Source organism: Astatotilapia calliptera, chromosome 3 (genome assembly GCF_964374335.1).
Source record: "Astatotilapia calliptera chromosome 3, fAstCal68.1, whole genome shotgun sequence".
Taxonomy (NCBI): Eukaryota; Metazoa; Chordata; class Actinopteri; order Cichliformes; family Cichlidae; genus Astatotilapia; species Astatotilapia calliptera.
In genome coordinates this window covers 23813142-23828047 of record NC_137424.1, presented here as the reverse complement: position 1 = coordinate 23828047, position 14906 = coordinate 23813142, and the positions used below count along the sequence as shown (strand labels likewise).

The 14906-nt window shown below is 57.3% G+C and overlaps 10 non-coding genes across 10 annotated transcripts; all 10 read left to right on the top strand.

The window, feature by feature from the left end:
* The first annotated feature begins 1136 nt into the window (after positions 1–1136).
* Positions 1137–1255, top strand: LOC145426832 (5S ribosomal RNA). The gene has a single exon (XR_013907551.1). It is a non-coding gene; the product is annotated as a 5S ribosomal RNA (ribosomal RNA).
* An 861-nt stretch (positions 1256–2116) lies between these two features.
* Positions 2117–2235, top strand: LOC145427750 (5S ribosomal RNA). Its single transcript, XR_013908292.1, has one exon. It is a non-coding gene; the product is annotated as a 5S ribosomal RNA (ribosomal RNA).
* A 1061-nt stretch (positions 2236–3296) lies between these two features.
* On the top strand, positions 3297–3415 carry LOC145427206 (5S ribosomal RNA). Its single transcript, XR_013907938.1, has one exon. It is a non-coding gene; the product is annotated as a 5S ribosomal RNA (ribosomal RNA).
* A 1096-nt stretch (positions 3416–4511) lies between these two features.
* On the top strand, positions 4512–4630 carry LOC145427749 (5S ribosomal RNA). The gene has a single exon (XR_013908291.1). It is a non-coding gene; the product is annotated as a 5S ribosomal RNA (ribosomal RNA).
* Positions 4631–6635: 2005 nt separating this feature from the next.
* Positions 6636–6754, top strand: LOC145427748 (5S ribosomal RNA). The gene has a single exon (XR_013908290.1). It is a non-coding gene; the product is annotated as a 5S ribosomal RNA (ribosomal RNA).
* Positions 6755–7615: 861 nt separating this feature from the next.
* Positions 7616–7734, top strand: LOC145427747 (5S ribosomal RNA). The gene has a single exon (XR_013908289.1). It is a non-coding gene; the product is annotated as a 5S ribosomal RNA (ribosomal RNA).
* A 1061-nt stretch (positions 7735–8795) lies between these two features.
* LOC145427205 (5S ribosomal RNA) lies at positions 8796–8914 on the top strand. The gene has a single exon (XR_013907937.1). It is a non-coding gene; the product is annotated as a 5S ribosomal RNA (ribosomal RNA).
* Positions 8915–10010: 1096 nt separating this feature from the next.
* Positions 10011–10129, top strand: LOC145427745 (5S ribosomal RNA). Its single transcript, XR_013908287.1, has one exon. It is a non-coding gene; the product is annotated as a 5S ribosomal RNA (ribosomal RNA).
* A 2005-nt stretch (positions 10130–12134) lies between these two features.
* On the top strand, positions 12135–12253 carry LOC145427744 (5S ribosomal RNA). Its single transcript, XR_013908286.1, has one exon. It is a non-coding gene; the product is annotated as a 5S ribosomal RNA (ribosomal RNA).
* A 1135-nt stretch (positions 12254–13388) lies between these two features.
* LOC145427743 (5S ribosomal RNA) lies at positions 13389–13507 on the top strand. The gene has a single exon (XR_013908285.1). It is a non-coding gene; the product is annotated as a 5S ribosomal RNA (ribosomal RNA).
* The last annotated feature ends 1399 nt before the right edge of the window (positions 13508–14906 follow it).

Here is a 14906-nt window from a genome sequence, read left to right as displayed (position 1 = left end):
GGCCTGTGGCTGCTGGCTGAGGTCACTTACACCACACCAGTGCCTGTGGCTGCTGGCTGAGGGCACTTACACCACACCAGGGCCTGTGGCTGCTGGCTGAGGCCACTTACACCACACCAGGGCATTAGTTGCTATTGAGGCCCCTTACACCACACCAGGGCCTGTGGCACTGGCTGAGGCCACTTACACCACACCAGGGCCTGTGGCTCTGGCTGAGGCCACTTACACCACACCAGGGCCTGTGGCTGCTGGCTGAGGCCACCTACACCACACCAGTGCCTGTGGCTTCTGGCTGAGGCCACTTACACCACACCAGGGCCTGTGGCTGCTGGCTGAGGCCACCTACACCACACCAGGGCATTAGTTGCTATTGAGGCCAATTACACCACACCAGGGTCTGTGGCTCTTGCTCAGGCCACTTACACCACACCAGGGCCTGTGGCACTGGCTGAGGCCACTTACACCACACCAGGGCCTGTGGCTCTGGCTGAGGCCACTTACACCACACCAGGGCCTGTGGCTGCTGGCTGAGGCCACTTACACCACACCAGGGCCTGTGGCTGCTGGCTGAGGCCACTTACACCACACCAGTGCCTGTGGCTTCTGGCTGAGGCCACTTACACCACACCAGGGCCTTAGTTGCTATTGAGGCCAATTACACCACACCAGGGTCTGTGACTCTTGCTCAGGCCACTTACACCACACCAGGGCCTGTGGCACTGGCTGAGGCCACTTACACCACACCAGGGCCTGTGGCTGCTGGCTGTGGCCACTTACACCACACCAGGGCATGTGGCTGCTGGCTGAGGCCAATTACACCACACCAGGGCCTGTGGCTCTTGCTCAGGCCACTCACATCACACCAGGCCCTGCGCTTCTGGCCGAGGCCATCTTCACCAAACCAGGCCCTGTGCTGCTAGCTGTGGCCATGTACAACACACCAGGCCCTGTGCTGGTTCCTGAGGCCATCTTCAACAATCCAGGGCCTGTGCTGTTAGATAAATGCTAAACTGAGCCTTTGGGTTAGGGTATTATGCAAACATGCAGGTATGGTTAAAGGATTGTCTTCGTAACTTCAGGTACTTGCCACCTAATCAGTTGAATCCATAAATTGAGACATTGTGCTGGGGCCAGCAGCTTACGGCCATACCACCCTGAGCACGCCTGACCTCGTCTGATCTCGGAAGCTAAGCAGGGCTGGGCTTGGTTAGTACTTGGATGGGAGACTGCCTGGGAATACCTGGTGCTGTAAGCCTTTCATTTTCATGTCATTGAACCGCTTTTGATCCAGAGAAGGGGTGTATTAAAAGACCAAAAGCAGCTGCCCATTAATGAGGGCACATTAACGACATTGCTTTTGGCTGTTTTCCAATGTCTTGTGCTGCTAGCTGATGCCACCTACACCACACCAGGGCCTGAGTGACCGGCTGGGGCCACTTACACCACATCAGGGCCTGTGGCTGCTGGCTGAGGCCACTTACACCACACCAGGGCCTGTGGCTGCTGGCTGAGGCCACTTACACCACACCAGGGCCTGTGGCTGCTGGCTGAGGCCACCTACACCACACCAGGGCATTAGTTGCTATTGAGGCCAATTACACCACACCAGGGCCTGTGGCTGCTGGCTGAGGCCACTTACACCACACCAGGGCATTAGTTGCTATTGAGGCCACTTACACCACACCAGGGCCTGTGGCTGCTGGCTGAGGCCACCTACACCACACCAGGGCCTGTGGCTGCTGGCTGAGGCCACTTACACCACACCAGTGCCTGTGGCTTCTGGCTGAGGCCACTTACACCACACCAGGGCCTGTGGCTCTTGCTCAGGCCACTCACATCACACCAGGCCCTGCGCTTCTGGCCGAGGCCATCTTCACCAAACCAGGCCCTGTGCTGCTAGCTGTGGCCATGTACAACACACCAGGCCCTGTGCTGGTTCCTGAGGCCATCTTCAACAATCCAGGGCCTGTGCTGTTAGATAAATGCTAAACTGAGCCTTTGGGTTAGGGTATTATGCAAACATGCAGGTATGGTTAAAGGATTGTCTTCGTAACTTCAGGTACTTGCCACCTAATCAGTTGAATCCATAAATTGAGACATTGTGCTGGGGCCAGCAGCTTACGGCCATACCACCCTGAGCACGCCCGACCTCGTCTGATCTCGGAAGCTAAGCAGGGCTGGGCTTGGTTAGTACTTGGATGGGAGACTACCTGGGAATACCTGGTGCTGTAAGCCTTTCCTTTTCATGTCATTGAACCGCTTTTGATCCAGAGAAGGGGTGTATTAAAAGACCAAAAGCAGCTGCCCATTAATGAGGGCACATTAACGACATTGCTTTTGGCTGTTTTCCAATGTCTTGTGCTGCTAGCTGATGCCACCTACACCACACCAGGGCCTGAGTGACCGGCTGGGGCCACTTACACCACATCAGGGCCTGTGGCTGCTGGCTGAGGCCACTTACACCACACCAGGGCCTGTGGCTGCTGGCTGAGGCCACTTACACCACACCAGGGCCTGTGGCTGCTGGCTGAGGTCACTTACACCACACCAGTGCCTGTGGCTGCTGGCTGAGGGCACTTACACCACACCAGTGCCTGTGGCTTCTGGCTGAGGCCACTTACACCACACCAGGGCCTGTGGCTGCTGGCTGAGGCCACTTACACCACACCAGGGCCTGTGGCTGCTGGCTGAGGTCACTTACACCACACCAGTGCCTGTGGCTGCTGGCTGAGGGCACTTACACCACACCAGGGCCTGTGGCTGCTGGCTGAGGCCACTTACACCACACCAGGGCATTAGTTGCTATTGAGGCCCCTTACACCACACCAGGGCCTGTGGCACTGGCTGAGGCCACTTACACCACACCAGGGCCTGTGGCTCTGGCTGAGGCCACTTACACCACACCAGGGCCTGTGGCTGCTGGCTGAGGCCACCTACACCACACCAGTGCCTGTGGCTTCTGGCTGAGGCCACTTACACCACACCAGGGCCTGTGGCTCTTGCTCAGGCCACTCACATCACACCAGGCCCTGCGCTTCTGGCCGAGGCCATCTTCACCAAACCAGGCCCTGTGCTGCTAGCTGTGGCCATGTACAACACACCAGGCCCTGTGCTGGTTCCTGAGGCCATCTTCAACAATCCAGGGCCTGTGCTGTTAGATAAATGCTAAACTGAGCCTTTGGGTTAGGGTATTATGCAAACATGCAGGTATGGTTAAAGGATTGTCTTCGTAACTTCAGGTACTTGCCACCTAATCAGTTGAATCCATAAATTGAGACATTGTGCTGGGGCCAGCAGCTTACGGCCATACCACCCTGAGCACGCCCGACCTCGTCTGATCTTGGAAGCTAAGCAGGGCTGGGCTTGGTTAGTACTTGGATGGGAGACTGCCTGGGAATACCTGGTGCTGTCAGCCTTTCATTTTCATGTCATTGAACCGCTTTTGATCCAGAGAAGGGGTGTATTAAAAGACCAAAAGCAGCTGCCCATTAATGAGGGCACATTAACGACATTGCTTTTGGCTGTTTTCCAATGTCTTGTGCTGCTAGCTGATGCCACCTACACCACACCAGGGCCTGAGTGACCGGCTGGGGCCACTTACACCACATCAGGGCCTGTGGCTGCTGGCTGAGGCCACTTACACCACACCAGGGCCTGTGGCTGCTGGCTGAGGCCACTTACACCACACCAGGGCCTGTGGCTGCTGGCTGAGGCCACCTACACCACACCAGGGCCTTAGTTGCTATTGAGGCCAATTACACCACACCAGGGTCTGTGGCTCTTGCTCAGGCCACTTACACCACACCAGGGCCTGTGGCTGCTGGCTGAGGCCACTTACACCACACCAGGGCATTAGTTGCTATTGAGGCCACTTACACCACACCAGGGCCTGTGGCTGCTGGCTGAGGCCACCTACACCACACCAGGGCATTAGTTGCTATTGAGGCCAATTACACCACACCAGGGCCTGTGGCACTGGCTGAGGCCACTTACACCACACCAGGGCCTGTGGCTCTGGCTGAGGCCACTTACACCACACCAGGGCCTGTGGCTGCTGGCTGAGGCCACTTACACCACACCAGGGCCTGTGGCTGCTGGCTGAGGCCACTTACACCACACCAGGGCCTGTGGCTGCTGGCTGAGGCCACTTACACCACACCAGTGCCTGTGGCTTCTGGCTGAGGCCACTTACACCACACCAGGGCCTGTGGCTCTTGCTCAGGCCACTCACATCACACCAGGCCCTGCGCTTCTGGCCGAGGCCATCTTCACCAAACCAGGCCCTGTGCTGCTAGCTGTGGCCATGTACAACACACCAGAACCTGTGCTGGTTCCTGAGGCCATCTTCAACAATCCAGGGCCTGTGCTGTTAGATAAATGCTAAACTGAGCCTTTGGGTTAGGGTATTATGCAAACATGCAGGTATGGTTAAAGGATTGTCTTCGTAACTTCAGGTACTTGTCACCTAATCAGTTGAATCCATAAATTGAGACATTGTGCTGGGGCCAGCAGCTTACGGCCATACCACCCTGAGCACGCCCGACCTCGTCTGATCTCGGAAGCTAAGCAGGGCTGGGCTTGGTTAGTACTTGGATGGGAGACTACCTGGGAATACCTGGTGCTGTAAGCCTTTCATTTTCATGTCATTGAACCGCTTTTGATCCAGAGAAGGGGTGTATTAAAAGACCAAAAGCAGCTGCCCATTAATGAGGGCACATTAACGACATTGCTTTTGGCTGTTTTCCAATGTCTTGTGCTGCTAGCTGATGCCACCTACACCACACCAGGGCCTGAGTGACCGGCTGGGGCCACTTACACCACATCAGGGCCTGTGGCTGCTGGCTGAGGCCACTTACACCACACCAGGGCCTGTGGCTGCTGGCTGAGGCCACTTACACCACACCAGGGCATTAGTTGCTATTGAGGCCAATTACACCACACCAGGGTCTGTGGCTCTTGCTCAGGCCACTTACACCACACCAGGGCCTGTGGCTGCTGGCTGAGGCCACCTACACCACACCAGGGCATTAGTTGCTATTGAGGCCAATTACACCACACCAGGGTCTGTGACTCTTGCTCAGGCCACTTACACCACACCAGGGCCTGTGGCACTGGCTGAGGCCACTTACACCACACCTGGGCCTGTGGCTGCTGGCTGAGGCCACTTACACCACACCAGGGCCTGTGGCTGCTGGCTGAGGTCACTTACACCACACCAGTGCCTGTGGCTGCTGGCTCAGGCCACTTACACCACACCAGGGCCTGTGGCTGCTGGCTGAGGTCACTTACACCACACCAGTGCCTGTGGCTGCTGGCTGAGGGCACTTACACCACACCAGTGAATGTGGCTTCTGGCTGAGGCCACTTACACCACACCAGGGCCTGTGGCTCTTGCTCAGGCCACTTACACCACACCAGGGCCTGTGGCTGCTGGCTGAGGCCACTTACACCACACCAGGGCCTGTGGCTGCTGGCTGAGGGCACTTACACCACACCAGTGCCTGTGGCTGCTGGCTGAGGCCACTTACACCACACCAGGGCCTGTGGCTGCTGGCTGAGGGCACTTACACCACACCAGTGCCTGTGGCTGCTGGCTGAGGCCACTTACACCACACCAGGGCATTAGTTGCTATTGAGGCCCCTTACACCACACCAGGGCCTGTGGCACTGGCTGAGGCCACTTACACCACACCAGGGCCTGTGGCTGCTGGCTGAGGCCACCTACACCACACCAGGGCATTAGTTGCTATTGAGGCCAATTACACCACACCAGGGTCTGTGACTCTTGCTCAGGCCACTTACACCACACCAGGGCCTGTGGCACTGGCTGAGGCCACTTACACCACACCAGGGCCTGTGGCTGCTGGCTGAGGCCACTTACACCACACCAGGGCCTGTGGCTGCTGGCTGAGGGCACTTACACCACACCAGTGCCTGTGGCTTCTGGCTGAGGCCACTTACACCACACCAGGGCCTGTGGCAGCTGGCTCAGGCCACTTACACCACACCAGGGCCTGTGGCTGCTGGCTGAGGCCACTTACACCACACCAGGGCCTGTGGCTGCTGGCTGAGGCCACTTACACCACACCAGTGCCTGTGGCTGCTGGCTGAGGCCACTTACACCACACCAGGGCATTAGTTGCTATTGAGGCCCCTTACACCACACCAGGGCCTGTGGCACTGGCTGAGGCCACTTACACCACACCAGGGCCTGTGGCTGCTGGCTGAGGCCACCTACACCTCACCAGGGCATTAGTTGCTATTGAGGCCAGTTACACCACACCAGGGTCTGTGGCTCTTGCTCAGGCCACTTACACCACACCAGGGCCTGTGGCACTGGCTGAGGCCACTTACACCACACCAGGGCCTGTGGCTGCTGGCTGAGGCCATTTACACCACACCAGGGCCTGTGCTGCTAGCTGTGGCCATGTACAACACACCAGGCCCTGTGCTGGTTCCTGAGGCCATCTTCAACAATCCAGGGCCTGTGCTGTTAGATAAATGCTAAACTGAGCCTTTGGGTTAGGGTATTATGCAACCATGCAGGTATGGTTAAAGGATTGTCTTCGTAACTTCAGGTACTTGCCACCTAATCAGTTGAATCCATAAATTGAGACATTGTGCTGGGGCCAGCAGCTTACGGCCATACCACCCTGAGCACGCCCGACCTCGTCTGATCTCGGAAGCTAAGCAGGGCTGGGCTTGGTTAGTACTTGGATGGGAGACTACCTGGGAATACCTGGTGCTGTAAGCCTTTCATTTTCATGTCATTGAACCGCTTTTGATCCAGAGAAGGGGTGTATTAAAAGACCAAAAGCAGCTGCCCATTAATGAGGGCACATTAACGACATTGCTTTTGGCTGTTTTCCAATGTCTTGTGCTGCTAGCTGATGCCACCTACACCACACCAGGGCCTGAGTGACCGGCTGGGGCCACTTACACCACATCAGGGCCTGTGGCTGCTGGCTGAGGCCACTTACACCACACCAGGGCCTGTGGCTGCTGGCTGAGGCCACTTACACCACACCAGGGCCTGTGGCTGCTGGCTGAGGCCACCTACACCACACCAGGGCATTAGTTGCTATTGAGGCCAATTACACCACACCAGGGCCTGTGGCTGCTGGCTGAGGCCACTTACACCACACCAGGGCATTAGTTGCTATTGAGGCCACTTACACCACACCAGGGCCTGTGGCTGCTGGCTGAGGCCACCTACACCACACCAGGGCCTGTGGCTGCTGGCTGAGGCCACTTACACCACACCAGTGCCTGTGGCTTCTGGCTGAGGCCACTTACACCACACCAGGGCCTGTGGCTCTTGCTCAGGCCACTCACATCACACCAGGCCCTGCGCTTCTGGCCGAGGCCATCTTCACCAAACCAGGCCCTGTGCTGCTAGCTGTGGCCATGTACAACACACCAGGCCCTGTGCTGGTTCCTGAGGCCATCTTCAACAATCCAGGGCCTGTGCTGTTAGATAAATGCTAAACTGAGCCTTTGGGTTAGGGTATTATGCAAACATGCAGGTATGGTTAAAGGATTGTCTTCGTAACTTCAGGTACTTGCCACCTAATCAGTTGAATCCATAAATTGAGACATTGTGCTGGGGCCAGCAGCTTACGGCCATACCACCCTGAGCACGCCCGACCTCGTCTGATCTCGGAAGCTAAGCAGGGCTGGGCTTGGTTAGTACTTGGATGGGAGACTACCTGGGAATACCTGGTGCTGTAAGCCTTTCCTTTTCATGTCATTGAACCGCTTTTGATCCAGAGAAGGGGTGTATTAAAAGACCAAAAGCAGCTGCCCATTAATGAGGGCACATTAACGACATTGCTTTTGGCTGTTTTCCAATGTCTTGTGCTGCTAGCTGATGCCACCTACACCACACCAGGGCCTGAGTGACCGGCTGGGGCCACTTACACCACATCAGGGCCTGTGGCTGCTGGCTGAGGCCACTTACACCACACCAGGGCCTGTGGCTGCTGGCTGAGGCCACTTACACCACACCAGGGCCTGTGGCTGCTGGCTGAGGTCACTTACACCACACCAGTGCCTGTGGCTGCTGGCTGAGGGCACTTACACCACACCAGTGCCTGTGGCTTCTGGCTGAGGCCACTTACACCACACCAGGGCCTGTGGCTGCTGGCTGAGGCCACTTACACCACACCAGGGCCTGTGGCTGCTGGCTGAGGTCACTTACACCACACCAGTGCCTGTGGCTGCTGGCTGAGGGCACTTACACCACACCAGGGCCTGTGGCTGCTGGCTGAGGCCACTTACACCACACCAGGGCATTAGTTGCTATTGAGGCCCCTTACACCACACCAGGGCCTGTGGCACTGGCTGAGGCCACTTACACCACACCAGGGCCTGTGGCTCTGGCTGAGGCCACTTACACCACACCAGGGCCTGTGGCTGCTGGCTGAGGCCACCTACACCACACCAGTGCCTGTGGCTTCTGGCTGAGGCCACTTACACCACACCAGGGCCTGTGGCTCTTGCTCAGGCCACTCACATCACACCAGGCCCTGCGCTTCTGGCCGAGGCCATCTTCACCAAACCAGGCCCTGTGCTGCTAGCTGTGGCCATGTACAACACACCAGGCCCTGTGCTGGTTCCTGAGGCCATCTTCAACAATCCAGGGCCTGTGCTGTTAGATAAATGCTAAACTGAGCCTTTGGGTTAGGGTATTATGCAAACATGCAGGTATGGTTAAAGGATTGTCTTCGTAACTTCAGGTACTTGCCACCTAATCAGTTGAATCCATAAATTGAGACATTGTGCTGGGGCCAGCAGCTTACGGCCATACCACCCTGAGCACGCCCGACCTCGTCTGATCTTGGAAGCTAAGCAGGGCTGGGCTTGGTTAGTACTTGGATGGGAGACTGCCTGGGAATACCTGGTGCTGTCAGCCTTTCATTTTCATGTCATTGAACCTCTTTTGATCCAGAGAAGGGGTGTATTAAAAGACCAAAAGCAGCTGCCCATTAATGAGGGCACATTAACGACATTGCTTTTGGCTGTTTTCCAATGTCTTGTGCTGCTAGCTGATGCCACCTACACCACACCAGGGCCTGAGTGACCGGCTGGGGCCACTTACACCACATCAGGGCCTGTGGCTGCTGGCTGAGGCCACTTACACCACACCAGGGCCTGTGGCTGCTGGCTGAGGCCACTTACACCACACCAGGGCCTGTGGCTGCTGGCTGAGGCCACCTACACCACACCAGGGCCTTAGTTGCTATTGAGGCCAATTACACCACACCAGGGTCTGTGGCTCTTGCTCAGGCCACTTACACCACACCAGGGCCTGTGGCTGCTGGCTGAGGCCACTTACACCACACCAGGGCATTAGTTGCTATTGAGGCCACTTACACCACACCAGGGCCTGTGGCTGCTGGCTGAGGCCACCTACACCACACCAGGGCATTAGTTGCTATTGAGGCCAATTACACCACACCAGGGCCTGTGGCACTGGCTGAGGCCACTTACACCACACCAGGGCCTGTGGCTCTGGCTGAGGCCACTTACACCACACCAGGGCCTGTGGCTGCTGGCTGAGGCCACTTACACCACACCAGGGCCTGTGGCTGCTGGCTGAGGCCACTTACACCACACCAGGGCCTGTGGCTGCTGGCTGAGGCCACTTACACCACACCAGTGCCTGTGGCTTCTGGCTGAGGCCACTTACACCACACCAGGGCCTGTGGCTCTTGCTCAGGCCACTCACATCACACCAGGCCCTGCGCTTCTGGCCGAGGCCATCTTCACCAAACCAGGCCCTGTGCTGCTAGCTGTGGCCATGTACAACACACCAGAACCTGTGCTGGTTCCTGAGGCCATCTTCAACAATCCAGGGCCTGTGCTGTTAGATAAATGCTAAACTGAGCCTTTGGGTTAGGGTATTATGCAAACATGCAGGTATGGTTAAAGGATTGTCTTCGTAACTTCAGGTACTTGTCACCTAATCAGTTGAATCCATAAATTGAGACATTGTGCTGGGGCCAGCAGCTTACGGCCATACCACCCTGAGCACGCCCGACCTCGTCTGATCTCGGAAGCTAAGCAGGGCTGGGCTTGGTTAGTACTTGGATGGGAGACTACCTGGGAATACCTGGTGCTGTAAGCCTTTCATTTTCATGTCATTGAACCGCTTTTGATCCAGAGAAGGGGTGTATTAAAAGACCAAAAGCAGCTGCCCATTAATGAGGGCACATTAACGACATTGCTTTTGGCTGTTTTCCAATGTCTTGTGCTGCTAGCTGATGCCACCTACACCACACCAGGGCCTGAGTGACCGGCTGGGGCCACTTACACCACATCAGGGCCTGTGGCTGCTGGCTGAGGCCACTTACACCACACCAGGGCCTGTGGCTGCTGGCTGAGGCCACTTACACCACACCAGGGCATTAGTTGCTATTGAGGCCAATTACACCACACCAGGGTCTGTGGCTCTTGCTCAGGCCACTTACACCACACCAGGGCCTGTGGCTGCTGGCTGAGGCCACCTACACCACACCAGGGCATTAGTTGCTATTGAGGCCAATTACACCACACCAGGGTCTGTGACTCTTGCTCAGGCCACTTACACCACACCAGGGCCTGTGGCACTGGCTGAGGCCACTTACACCACACCTGGGCCTGTGGCTGCTGGCTGAGGCCACTTACACCACACCAGGGCCTGTGGCTGCTGGCTGAGGTCACTTACACCACACCAGTGCCTGTGGCTGCTGGCTCAGGCCACTTACACCACACCAGGGCCTGTGGCTGCTGGCTGAGGTCACTTACACCACACCAGTGCCTGTGGCTGCTGGCTGAGGGCACTTACACCACACCAGTGAATGTGGCTTCTGGCTGAGGCCACTTACACCACACCAGGGCCTGTGGCTCTTGCTCAGGCCACTTACACCACACCAGGGCCTGTGGCTGCTGGCTGAGGCCACTTACACCACACCAGGGCCTGTGGCTGCTGGCTGAGGGCACTTACACCACACCAGTGCCTGTGGCTGCTGGCTGAGGCCACTTACACCACACCAGGGCCTGTGGCTGCTGGCTGAGGGCACTTACACCACACCAGTGCCTGTGGCTGCTGGCTGAGGCCACTTACACCACACCAGGGCATTAGTTGCTATTGAGGCCCCTTACACCACACCAGGGCCTGTGGCACTGGCTGAGGCCACTTACACCACACCAGGGCCTGTGGCTGCTGGCTGAGGCCACCTACACCACACCAGGGCATTAGTTGCTATTGAGGCCAATTACACCACACCAGGGTCTGTGACTCTTGCTCAGGCCACTTACACCACACCAGGGCCTGTGGCACTGGCTGAGGCCACTTACACCACACCAGGGCCTGTGGCTGCTGGCTGAGGCCACTTACACCACACCAGGGCCTGTGGCTGCTGGCTGAGGGCACTTACACCACACCAGTGCCTGTGGCTTCTGGCTGAGGCCACTTACACCACACCAGGGCCTGTGGCAGCTGGCTCAGGCCACTTACACCACACCAGGGCCTGTGGCTGCTGGCTGAGGCCACTTACACCACACCAGGGCCTGTGGCTGCTGGCTGAGGCCACTTACACCACACCAGTGCCTGTGGCTGCTGGCTGAGGCCACTTACACCACACCAGGGCATTAGTTGCTATTGAGGCCCCTTACACCACACCAGGGCCTGTGGCACTGGCTGAGGCCACTTACACCACACCAGGGCCTGTGGCTGCTGGCTGAGGCCACCTACACCTCACCAGGGCATTAGTTGCTATTGAGGCCAGTTACACCACACCAGGGTCTGTGGCTCTTGCTCAGGCCACTTACACCACACCAGGGCCTGTGGCACTGGCTGAGGCCACTTACACCACACCAGGGCCTGTGGCTGCTGGCTGAGGCCATTTACACCACACCAGGGCCTGTGCTGCTAGCTGTGGCCATGTACAACACACCAGGCCCTGTGCTGGTTCCTGAGGCCATCTTCAACAATCCAGGGCCTGTGCTGTTAGATAAATGCTAAACTGAGCCTTTGGGTTAGGGTATTATGCAACCATGCAGGTATGGTTAAAGGATTGTCTTCGTAACTTCAGGTACTTGCCACCTAATCAGTTGAATCCATAAATTGAGACATTGTGCTGGGGCCAGCAGCTTACGGCCATACCACCCTGAGCACGCCCGACCTCGTCTGATCTCGGAAGCTAAGCAGGGCTGGGCTTGGTTAGTACTTGGATGGGAGACTACCTGGGAATACCTGGTGCTGTAAGCCTTTCATTTTCATGTCATTGAACCGCTTTTGATCCAGAGAAGGGGTGTATTAAAAGACCAAAAGCAGCTGCCCATTAATGAGGGCACATTAACGACATTGCTTTTGGCTGTTTTCCAATGTCTTGTGCTGCTAGCTGATGCCACCTACACCACACCAGGGCCTGAGTGACCGGCTGGGGCCACTTACACCACATCAGGGCCTGTGGCTGCTGGCTGAGGCCACTTACACCACACCAGGGCCTGTGGCTGCTGGCTGAGGCCACTTACACCACACCAGGGCCTGTGGCTGCTGGCTGAGGCCACCTACACCACACCAGGGCCTTAGTTGCTATTGAGGCCAATTACACCACACCAGGGTCTGTGGCTCTTGCTCAGGCCACTTACACCACACCAGGGCCTGTGGCTGCTGGCTGAGGCCACTTACACCACACCAGGGCATTAGTTGCTATTGAGGCCACTTACACCACACCAGGGCCTGTGGCTGCTGGCTGAGGCCACCTACACCACACCAGGGCATTAGTTGCTATTGAGGCCAATTACACCACACCAGGGTCTGTGGCTCTTGCTCAGGCCACTTACACCACACCAGGGACTGTGGCACTGGCTGAGGCCACTTACACCACACCAGGGCCTGTGGCTCTGGCTGAGGCCACTTACACCACACCAGGGCCTGTGGCTGCTGGCTGAGGCCACTTACACCACACCAGGGCCTGTGGCTGCTGGCTGAGGCCACTTACACCACACCAGGGCCTGTGGCTGCTGGCTGAGGCCACTTACACCACACCAGTGCCTGTGGCTTCTGGCTGAGGCCACTTACACCACACCAGGGCCTGTGGCTCTTGCTCAGGCCACTCACATCACACCAGGCCCTGCGCTTCTGGCCGAGGCCATCTTCACCAAACCAGGCCCTGTGCTGCTAGCTGTGGCCATGTACAACACACCAGAACCTGTGCTGGTTCCTGAGGCCATCTTCAACAATCCAGGGCCTGTGCTGTTAGATAAATGCTAAACTGAGCCTTTGGGTTAGGGTATTATGCAAACATGCAGGTATGGTTAAAGGATTGTCTTCGTAACTTCAGGTACTTGCCACCTAATCAGTTGAATCCATAAATTGAGACATTGTGCTGGGGCCAGCAGCTTACGGCCATACCACCCTGAGCACGCCCGACCTCGTCTGATCTCGGAAGCTAAGCAGGGCTGGGCTTGGTTAGTACTTGGATGGGAGACTACCTGGGAATACCTGGTGCTGTAAGCCTTTCATTTTCATGTCATTGAACCGCTTTTGATCCAGAGAAGGGGTGTATTAAAAGACCAAAAGCAGCTGCCCATTAATGAGGGCACATTAACGACATTGCTTTTGGCTGTTTTCCAATGTCTTGTGCTGCTAGCTGATGCCACCTACACCACACCAGGGCCTGAGTGACCGGCTGGGGCCACTTACACCACATCAGGGCCTGTGGCTGCTGGCTGAGGCCACTTACACCACACCAGGGCCTGTGGCTGCTGGCTGAGGCCACTTACACCACACCAGGGCCTGTGGCTGCTGGCTGAGGCCACCTACACCACACCAGGGCCTTAGTTGCTATTGAGGCCAATTACACCACACCAGGGTCTGTGGCTCTTGCTCAGGCCACTTACACCACACCAGGGCCTGTGGCTGCTGGCTGAGGCCACTTACACCACACCAGGGCATTAGTTGCTATTGAGGCCACTTACACCACACCAGGGCCTGTGGCTGCTGGCTGAGGCCACCTACACCACACCAGGGCATTAGTTGCTATTGAGGCCAATTACACCACACCAGGTCTTTGGCTCTTGCTCAGGCCACTTACACCACACCAGGGCCTGTGGCACTGGCTGAGGCCACTTACACCCCACCCGGGCCTGTGGCTCTGGCTGAGGCCACTTACACCACACCAGGGCCTGTGGCTGCTGGCTGAGGCCACCTACACCACACCAGGGCATTAGTTGCTATTGAGGCCAATTACACCACACCAGGGCCTGTGGCACTGGCTGAGGCCACTTACACCACACCAGGGCCTGTGGCTGCTGGCTGAGGCCACTTACACCACGCCAGGGCCTGTGGCTGCTGGCTGAGGTCACTTACACCACACCAGGGCCTGTGGCTGCTGGCTGAGGGCACTTACACCACACCAGTGCCTGTGGCTTCTGACTGAGGCCACTTACACCACACCAGGGCCTGTGGCTGCTGGCTCAGGCCACTTACACCACACCAGGGCCTGTGGCTGCTGGCTGAGGCCACTTACACCACACCAGGGCCTGTGGCTGCTGGCTGAGGCCACTTACACCACACCAGTGCCTGTGGCTGCTGGCTGAGGCCACTTACACCACACCAGGGCATTAGTTGCTATTGAGGCCCCTTACACCACACCAGGGCCTGTGGCACTGGCTGAGGCCACTTACACCACACCAGGGCCTGTGGCTGCTGGCTGAGTCCACCTACACCACACCAGGGCATTAGTTGCTATTGAGGCCAATTACACCACACCAGGGTCTGTGGCTCTTGCTCAGGCCACTTACACCACACCAGGGCCTGTGGCACTGGCTGAGGCCACTTACACCACACCAGGGCCTGTGGCTGCTGGCTGAGGCCACTTACACCACACCAGGGCATTAGTTGCTATTGAGGCCAC